This window comes from Pyrus communis, chromosome 1, assembly GCF_963583255.1.
Source record: "Pyrus communis chromosome 1, drPyrComm1.1, whole genome shotgun sequence".
In the NCBI taxonomy this organism is placed as follows: Eukaryota; Viridiplantae; Streptophyta; class Magnoliopsida; order Rosales; family Rosaceae; genus Pyrus; species Pyrus communis.
In genome coordinates, this window is record NC_084803.1 from 38,283,444 (window position 1) to 38,294,235 (window position 10,792).

The window sequence follows — 10,792 nt, forward strand, 5'->3', positions numbered from 1 at the left end:
CCGTAACAATATATCCGTAAATTCATGACATGTAGAATCATTCATGAGGAGGAGGACTAATGCTAAAGGCTGCGTTTGGTTCCGTGGAAGGGAATACATCCCACTCACACGAAATGACGGAATGGTTCATTTGTTTTATCAAATAATATTTATTTTCCGGAGGTTTATGTTTGTCAAGTTACATGTCCTTGATGAGGTGAGCTGGAATATCGTTGGTGATTAAAATATTGTAAAGTTGTATTTGGACACCTAATCAAATGTTTAGCAAATCTTGCTCAACCACAAGCTGATGGTGTAGACTGAAGTTATATAAGTTTAAATAAAATTTCCTCATATGCATTGCAGGTGCCTGACAAGAAGGCTTCATCAAATACTTTCACATTTGCCCGAAGACCTTATGCGACCATTTCTCTAGTTCTACATGCTCAAGGAACAGTGTTGCAGTCAATATTATTATAAGAATGTGATTGTGTGAACTAGATGTAGGAGTCCTATAGGATTTAGAAGATTTTTTTCTTGTATGATTTGTATTATCTGGAGGGCAAGAAAAGTTCATCATGATTAGTATAAATAAAAGCAAGACCAAAGGGAAATCAATCAAGTTAAACAATTGAACCCATTCTCTCATCTCTCTATGCCGTCCCTTTCTTTTCCTTCACCAAAGTATATATTATTTACTACAGCAACACGGAATTTAAATTTTCTCATTTTGGCCTACACACTAGACCAAAAAACGAAGTGTGATACTAATAAAATAAGAATCGAACTCCTACAATTGGTCGAAAAATCTAAGTATTATGAGAGTGATTCTTATTTTGGAGTTCAATATATTGACATATGAGTGTGATATTTATACAATAAACAATAAGAGAGAAAAAGAAAATAGGTAGTCAATCATAAAAAAAAAAAAAGAAAAAAAAAAGTAGATGGGTCCTCATTTAATATATAAAATCTCGAATTAAACTCACATCAGTGTGATAATAATGCAACACAAATCAGAAATACGGTATCTAATTCTTATATATAAATATCACACTCATTTTAACAAGTGTAAAAGACCTAAAAGGCAAAAATGCAACTTAGATTAGTGCACTGAATTAAATTCTCCATTTCCCCATAAAAGTACAATTTAAAAAGACGAAATGTTTCCTCGGGCCACTGCATTCTGAACGTTTTTGGGTTCATCATAATGGAGGAACTTTACTTGAGGCAATGGAATGGACTTGCATGGTTTATACCAAACCAAATCCCCTTCGGACCAAAGAAATTGAGTCTAAGAATTAAATAATTCGGACCATTAAAATTTGATCAAACAGTTACAATTATTATCACTTTAGAGGGTCTCCTGTTTGTAGTTGTTAAATCAAATTTCAATGACTTTGATCATTTGATGAGTATGCTCAGTTCTCTTGAGTTCGGAGGGGATCCAGTTCCGTTTACACCTAATCCCAATAAATTTTGGTAGTTTTTTCGGTAACAACAATTTTGGTAGTTCATTTCTTACTTCCCCTGTAAGAGGAGAAATTTTTAGGTGTACCCTCACTCATTAGAATTTGATTTTATTTATTTATTGAAAAATAAGTGAGGGATAAGTGAGGATTTATGAGTGAGGGTACACCAAAATTTTTTGGTGTACCCGGTACACCTAAAAATTTCTCCTGTAAGAGAGAGGTTACGTAAACTCTTTCAAAAGTGACTATTTTTTAATTCTATGCCACTTTATGTTTCTTACACAATATTTTAAAATATTAGCACAAAAATCAATGCAAATTATTGTAGGAGTTTGAGACCCTCTTGTTCCACATTGGGCAACAGTATTTTTTCACTAGCCTTTATATAGGCTTATTTCTTATTCTTAGTAATTAGAACTTTGGACCATTTGGAAATGAATTGAAGGCTTGTGCCTTATGGTTGTGTGGATTAGGCTTGAATATAATATACCCTAAATACAATTAATATTATTTAATCAAGACAGGGCACTTGGGGCCTTGGAATTTAAAATTAATTAGATTCATTAATTTTAAATTTTCGGATTAAGTTTTTTAATTAATTTATTAATTAAAAACATTTTGATCAAAAGACACAACTATTAGAAAGAGTTGTGTACTTTCAAATACACTGAACATGTATTTGAAAGGGTGTGAAATAGCCTATATATTTCCAATCACAATATCCAAGTGAGATTATATTTTCTTCCTCTTTTTCTTCCGTACGAAATTTCCAGAGAGTAAGCACACAAAGCAAATTCGCTAGAATTCTAGAATTCAGTGCGGGTTGTAGAATTAGGTAGTTGAATCTTGATCGAGCAGACGTTGTAGAACCACAAGCACAAGAGTGGAACGAAAATACTGTTCAAAGGATATGGCTTTTATGCTAGCCTCTATCTTATGTGATCAAGTTAGTATCATTAATATTCTTATATTAGTTTCTGTATTTATTGTATAATTTCATTCTACACATCAAGTATTTTTGGTTAATAAAATATTAGAATTTCAAGTTTTGTTTATTTCTGTTATTTTTTATCTATTTCTGAATTGTTCTCCAACAATTATGAGGTGACAAGAGTCCTAATTTGAAAAGTCTTGTAAGCATTTCTCTCCTCTATAAATATAGAATCCATCTGCTACTGTTTCATTATCCAATAGTTTTCAATTCTGTCACAAAACTTGTCCAGATTCTTTGTTTTTCTCACTTTCTCTATATATCTCTTACTAATGAGAGCTTAAATGTTGCATGCAGCTCTCAATGGTGGGAAGTCATGTTGCTGCCTTACCTGTACCACCACCTCAACTTTACTGGAACTCTGTCCTTCCAAACACACCAATGCCGAAATCTCTCAACCAACTCGTCCAGCCCGATTAGTACATATATTTTTCGTTTGCACGAATTTTCATTTTCGCTCTTGCAACATTTTTAATTTTGTTGCAACTTCGTCATGTTAGTTCAATTTTGTTCAACTTTAGGATGTAAAGCAAATTGGTATGTATTTCCATTCTTTTTCGCGCACTCCTTTTCGTTTGAAAATTTCATTTCATTTTTTTCTGGTTTTTCTTAAAAAGAGCTTAGGGTAAAGTTTGAAAAATGTTTGACTCCCTGCTGAGTGTTGGTTGCTGCATATCTAACTTGTTTTCGATTTATGATGCAAAAATTTCCGCAAACTTCATTAGTGTTGGCAAATGGGGAGTTATCCTTACAACCAAGTTCAAAAGGAAGAGAACTGGGTTTATTCAAAAGATGCAAATGAGAACGCTCTTAAATACTTAAAAGGTGCAGATGAGAACGCTCTGTTTAGATACTCAAATGGTGCATATGGGAATCCTCCATTTAAATACTCAAAGGATGCATCTAAAAATGTAACCCGAACAATTTTCTTCTTGGAGAAGTCCTTCATCTTGGCACGACAATGAATTACCTCTTAGCAGGAAATTCTTCAAGTACCATAGGCCTGACCCAGGCCCAGTGCGGGCAGGGCGACCGTCCAGGACCCAAAAAATTGGGGGCACCAAAATTATTAGGGTGATATATTTATATATGTTTTTATAAGAGTATAAATTTATAAAATTTGGTTTAGTGACAAAGAAATTTAACTAGAACTAGTGATTTTGTTGTTTAAAATGAATGAGGATGTCTTAGGTTCAAAACACCATGTGTGCTTATTTACATTCTAATTTTTACAAATTTCTTTTCATAACAGTATAAATTTATAAAATTTGGCTAAATGATCAAGAAATTTAATTAGAAGCAATGGTTTTTGTTGGTTAAAATTAACGAGAGGTTCTAAGTTCGAAATGCTATGTGAATGTTTATTTTTTTTCAATTTTTACAAATATTTGTTTGGTTGTTAATTTATTTACTAGCTAGTAGCTATATGGGTTGCTATTTTTAAATATCCGTTCCAATTCAAGTCTAATCTTCAGCAAAGAGTAATGAGTAGACTAAATTTTTAGACCAAATTTGCAAATAATATTACGTGTCATCAAAAGGTTTAATTTAGTGTTCATTCATTACTTTTCCATATCCTTAAAGACTCAAAAACATTAATATTTTTTTAGTCTTATATTGACGAGGTTAGTAAATAAGAAAAAATAACTCACGATTTATACAAAAACACTTTAAAAATTCAAATGGAAAACAAAACTCATAATCTATCTACTTGAAAGCCCGAAGTTTTTTAGTTTCCTTCTATTGATACAAAATAAATTAATTATTCCGTGTTTCTAAATTATTGAGTTTGAAGTTTTTTTTTTCTAAATATAATTTTATCGATGTCTTACATGTGAAAACAAATATTTTTTTATATGAAATGAGAGCACATTTTTTTACGTCGCCCCGGGTCTCAAAAATCTCTGGACCGGCCTACTACCTTTCTTGTCCTCCAAATTTGTAGAGTTAATCCCTTTCAGCTCAAGCAAACTGCTAGAAATTCTCAACAAGTTCTCAGTGAAATCGGAGTTTGAGGCAGCGGATATGATAAACAATACTATTCAAGATTGTGAACTTCAAGGCGCGAGAAATGAAGCAAAACAGTGTGCCACCTTGTTAGAGTCGATGATTTGACTTTGCCACCTCCACGTTGGGAAAAAATGCTCTGGCAATCGCGACGGAGGTGGACAAAAAAGGAGCAGGCCTGATACAGAAGTACATTATAACAACTCCTGGAGTGAAAGAGCTGGCAGGCAAAAAATTTATAGTGTGCCATAAGATGAGCTATCCGCATGCCGTCTTCTATTGCCATGCAATTGAAAAAAAAGGACTTATATGGTGCCGCTGCAAGGAACTGATGGGATGAGAGCTAAAGCAGTAGTAGACTGCCATGAAGACACATCTGAATGGAACCCTAATCATTATGCCTTCAAAGAGCTCAAAGTTGAGCCAGGAACCGTTCCCATCTACCATTTTCTTAAAGTCGAGGATGTCATTTGGGTTCCAAACCAAAAACCTACTTGAGTTGAATCCATCGATCGGTTCTTGTACCTGATCCATCACTCAGCCCGTAAAAGCTACTGGGCCTTTATATGTTCTCTAGTAATAAAAGTAATTCAACAAGATGGTCAGTTAGTTGTTCATATCTGAGACTACTTACTGCCGTAACACACGCACACGCACAGTTATTCACTAGGAACGCAAAATTCCTTTTATAAAGACACCAAAGGAAACAGTAGTAGAGTTGAAATAAATCAATCGTGGGAAAATTAAGATTTTCAATAAGCAAGGGGCTGTGATAAAGGGAAGTCTAGAGGACCTTTGAAATACTAAGACCTTCTAACAATATTCTTAAGAGTTCCAGATTTCATAATTTGGAAATTAATGGACCACACCAACCCCTTGGTGTATAATTATAAACAAACACTTAAAAGATTCAATTGGAGAAAGAAAAAAAAATCCAACTATAACTGTATATAGTCTTTGTATAAAATATAAAAAAGCCTAGGCATGTTTCTATTCATGCTGGTTTGGAACTTTGGTAGGTGTGGTTTGGACAATATTGTGCAAAACCAAAACTACTTTCCCCACAACTTGCAAAAGTTTACTACAAAATCAGCTTATTGCCTTGCTCTAGAGGAGAGAAAATTGAGTGAATTCCGAAGTTATTACTGTTAATTACAATAATCAGAATCATTTATGTGCACATGGAAAGAAAATGGTTGGTGGTTTAGGCACGTCGCGGCCCAATTTTTCTGTGTGACCAAGAAATATGCTAGTGTTAAGAAGTCATTTGTAAATCTTATGTTTATTTCTTTGTAACGATCATGTCGCGTGCTGAAAACACCACCCAACTTCCTATGGAAGATACAGCTGCAGTACTTGATCATTCTTAACATTCCGATTCTCCCACAATCTTATGGAGCTGGAGGAGGAGGAGGAGGAGACATGCAGTGGGACAAGGTCTCTCACATAAAAAACATCCAAATTTTAATTAATGGTAAGTCTTATGTTTATCACTCCCCAATTTGGATAAGTGTGTGAAAGGAGATATTGATAAATGATCATAATGTACTTGTGTGCACTCCCCAATTTGGAGTCTCTTTTTGAATGATGATGCTCGGACTTCTTTACGTGCCAATTGATTACAAATTTACAACCACGAGCAGAAAGGGGGCACTCATGGCAATGGCTTCTGCTAGATGAAACGATTCATTTATTATTTCTAAGACTAATTTCACGTTACACCCTTTTGATTTGGGTTCCAGATTTTTTTTCCCTTCGTATCTCCCTCCCCTCCAGTGCCCTCCTTCCATCCACAACCATTCATAATATTTTCAAACTCATTCGATGGTCAAGATTATGCTCCATCATCAACCCTCCCCCACAAGGTGTAAAATGTAGTTAACATCAAATCAATATATATCATCAATGTTTATTTGTTGTGTTGTTGATATTAAATTAGTAAGTTATTGATATTATTGTTTTCTTCCGGTGTTTTTCTATCTTTTAAAATAGTTTATTATATATATATATATATTTTTTTTTTGTGGGATATGGTTTTCGAAGCGGAAGGGGGATACAATTTGTATTACATATATATACCAATACGCGACGTACTTTAATAATAATAAAATAATTTACATGAATTTTTATTCTCTCTAATATCAGAAAATCAGAAAAGTACTTTGGTAGAAACAAAGCAGATCCTCTCCTAATGCGAACATTTCGAATTTTACAAACCAAATAATATCAGCTGCTCGCTTAAAATAGTACGGCTGAGATCAGTCTTCTTCTTTAACTTTCTCATCTCTCTTTCTCCTCAACATCCTTACCTTCTTTTCGACAAAGCAGTACCGAATAAATAGAAAGAAAGAAAAAAAAAATGGGAGGGGTTGAAGGTCGGGGAAATATGCAGTGGGAATTGGGTCGGGGAAAGTGAGTGATGGTAGGAGAATTGGATCCTCTCCGATCTCCTCACTGGGATCCTAGGAATCAATTAATACAAACTGTTCGTCAAAAATTGTTCAACCACAATTTTTTTTTGTTTTTTATATCTTCAACAGTAAGACAACCTCATTTTACATGAAAAATATAAAAAAGAAAAAACTGGCCACACGATTTTTTATAAACATTTGTTATTAATTGATCCGCGGGATCTCTAGAAAGAATCTAATTCCAATGGTAGGGAGGTCCACAGGATCCGAATGGTTCAAATATGGAGAGGATATGTTCCTCTAGTGGTGTATATGTAAATTTTTAAATTTACGTATATTTTTATTTTATTATTATAATGTATTTTCGTTACCGTAACAATATATCCGTAAATTCATGACATGTAGAATCATTCATGAGGAGGAGGACTAATGCTAAAGGCTGCGTTTGGTTCCGTGGAAGGGAATACATCCCACTCACACGAAATGACGGTGGTTCATTTGTTTTATCAAATAATATTTATTTTCCGGAGGTTTATGTTTGTCAAGTTAGATGTCCTTGATGAGGTGAGCTGGAATATCGTTGGTGATTAAAATATTGTAAAGTTGTATTTGGACACCTAATCAAATGTTTGGCAAATCTTGCTCAACCACAAATTGATGGTGTAGACTGAAGTTATATGAGTTTAAATAAAATTTCCTCATATGCATTGCATGTGCCTAACAAGAAGGCTTCATCAAATACTTCCACATTTGCCCGAAGACCTTATGCGACCATTTCTCTAGTTCTACATGCTCAAGGAACAGTGTTGCAGTCAATATTATTATAGGAATGTGATTGTGTGAACTAGATGTAGGAGTCCTATAGGATTTAGAAGATTTTTTTCTTGTATGATTTGTATTATCTGGAGGGCAAGAAAAGTTCATCATGATTAGTATAAATAAAAGCAAGACCAAAGGGAAATCAATCAAGTTAAACAATTGAACCCATTCTCTCATCCGTCCCTTTCTTTTCCTTCTCCAAAGTATATATTATTTACTACAGCAATACGGAATTTAAATTTTCATTTTTCTTACAAAAATACAACTTAAGGCCTTACACACTAGACCAAAAAACGAAGTGTGATACTAATAAAATAAGAATCAAACTCCTACAATTGGTCGAAAAATCTGAGTATTATGAGAGTGATTCTTATTTTGGAGTTCAATATATTTGCGTATGAGTGCGATATTTATACAATAAATAATAAGAGAGATAAAGAAAATAAGTAGTCAATTATAAAAAATAAAAAAAAGAAGAAGAAAAAAAAGAGTAGATGGTCCTCATTTAATATATAAAACCTCGTATCAAACTCACATCAATGTGATAGTAGTGCAACACAAATCAGAATTACGATATCTAATTCGCATATATAAATATCAGACTCACTTCAACAAGTGTAAAAGACCTAAAAGGCAAAAAATGCAACTTAGATTAGTGCACTGAATTAAATTCTCCATTTCCCCATAAAAGTACAATTTAAAAAGACGAAATGTTTCCTCGGGGCACCGCATGCTCAACGTTTTTGGGTTCATCTTACTGGAGGAACTTTACTTGAGGCAATGGAATGGACTTGCATGGTTTACACCGAACCGAATCCCTTTCGGATCCAAAGAAACTAAACCTAATGATCAAATAATCCGGACCATTAAAATTTGATCTAACGGCTACAATTATTATCATTTTAGAGGATCTCATGTTTGTAGCCGTTGAATCAAATTTCAATGGCTTGGATCATTTGATGAGTATGCTCAGTTCTCTTGTGTTCGGAGGGGATCCGGTTCCCTTTACACCTAATCCCATTAAATTTTGGTAGTTTTTTTGGTAACAACAATTTTAGTAGTTCATTTCTTACTTCCCCTATAAGAGAAATGTTACGTAAACTCTTTCAAAAATGACTCTTTTTGAATTTTATGTCACTTCATGTTTTTTACATAATATTTTAAAATGGTAGCACAAAAATTAATGCAAATTATGAGGTGACAAGAATCCTGCTAAAAGTGTCGTAAGCATTTCTCTCCTCTATAAATACCATCTGCTATTGTTTCGTCATCCAATAATTTTCAATTGTGTCACAAAACTTGTTGAGTCAATCTTAATGGGGTTCCTCCTCTCCAGATTCTTTGTTTTTCTCACTGTAAGTGAGCTCTGTAATTGTAGTTTTGTACATGATTTTAGTTTTTCTCACTTTCGCTATATATCTCTTACTAATGAGAGCTCAAATGTTGCATGCAGCTCGCAATGGTGGGAAGTCATGTTGCTGCCTTACCTGTACCACCACCTCAACTTTACTGGAACTCCGTCCTTCCAAACACACCAATGCCGAAATCTCTCAGCCAACTCGTCATGCCCGGTTAGTACATATATTTGCCGTTTGCACGAATTTTCATTTTCGCTCTTGCAACATTTTTAATTTTGTTGCAACTTCGTCATGTTAGTTCAATTTTGTTCAACTTTAGCATGTAAAGCAAATTGGTATGTATTTCCATTCTTTTTCGCGCACACCTTTTCGTTTGAAAATTTCATTTCATTTTTTTTCTGGTTTTTCTTAAAAAGAGCTTAGGGTAAAGTTCGAAAAATGTTTGACTCCCTACTGAGTGCTGGCTGCTGCATATCTAACTTGTTTTCGATTTATGATGCGAAAATTTCCGCAGACTTCATTAGTGTTGGCAAATGGGGAGTTATCCTTACAACTAAGTTCAAAAGGAAGAGAACTGGGTTTATTCAAAAGATGCAGATGAGAACGCTCTTAAATACTCAAAAGGTGCAGATGAGAATGCTTCATTTAGATACTCAAATGGTGCATATGGGAATCCTCCATTTAAATACTCAAAGGATGCATTTGAAAATGTAACCCGAGCAATTTTCTTCTTAGAGAAGACCTTCATCTTGGCACGACAATGAATTACCTCTTAGCAGGAAATTCTTCAAGTACCATAGGCTCGGCACAGGCCTAGTGCGGGCAGGGCGACCGTCCGGGACCCAAAAAAATTGGGGGCATCAAAATTATTAGGGTGATATATTTATATATGTTTTTATAAGAGTATAAATTTATAAAATTTGGTTTAGTGACAAATAAATTTAACTAGAACTAGTGATTTTGTTGTTTAAAATGAATGAGGATGTCTTAGGTTCAAAACACCATGTGTGCTTATTTACATTCCAATTTTTACAAATTTCTTTTCATAACAGTATAAATTTATAAAATTTGGCTAAATGATCAAGAAGTTTAATTAGAAGCAATGGTTTTTGTTGTTTAAAATTAACGAGAGGTTCTAAGTTCGAAATGCTATGTGCATGTTTATTTTTTTCAATTTTTACAAATTTTTGTTTGGTTGGTAATTTATTTACTAGCTAGTAGCTATATGGGTTGCTATTTTTAAATATCCGTTCCAATTCAAGTCTAATCTTCAACAAAGAGTGATGAGTAGACTAAATTTTTAGACCAAATTTGCAAATGATATTACGTGTCATCAAAAGGTTTAATTTAGTGCTCATTCATTACTTATACATATCCTTAAAGACTCAAAAACATTAATATTTTTTTAGTCTTATATTGACGAGGTTAGTAAATAAGAAAAAATAACTCACGATTTTTACAAAAACACTTTAAAAGTTCAGATGGAAAACAAAACACATAATCTATCTACTTGAAAGCCCGAAGTTTTTTAGTTTCTTTCTCTTGATACAAAATAAATTAATTATTCCATGTTTCTAAATTATTGAGTTTGAAGTTTTTTTTCTAAATATAATTTTATCGATGTCTTACGTGTGAAAACAAATATTTTTTTTATATGAAATGAGAGCACATTTTTTTACGTCGCCCCGGATCTCAAAAATCTCTAGACCGGCCTACTACCTTTCATGTCCCCCAAATTTGTAGAGTTAATCCCCT

At 33.6% G+C, this 10,792-nt stretch overlaps 1 pseudogene; it reads left to right on the forward strand.

Annotated features, from left to right (window-relative positions):
• The first annotated feature begins 3,176 nt into the window (after positions 1–3,176).
• On the forward strand, positions 3,177–4,947 carry LOC137727311 (BURP domain protein RD22-like; annotated as a pseudogene).
• Positions 4,948–10,792: the final 5,845 nt, after the last annotated feature.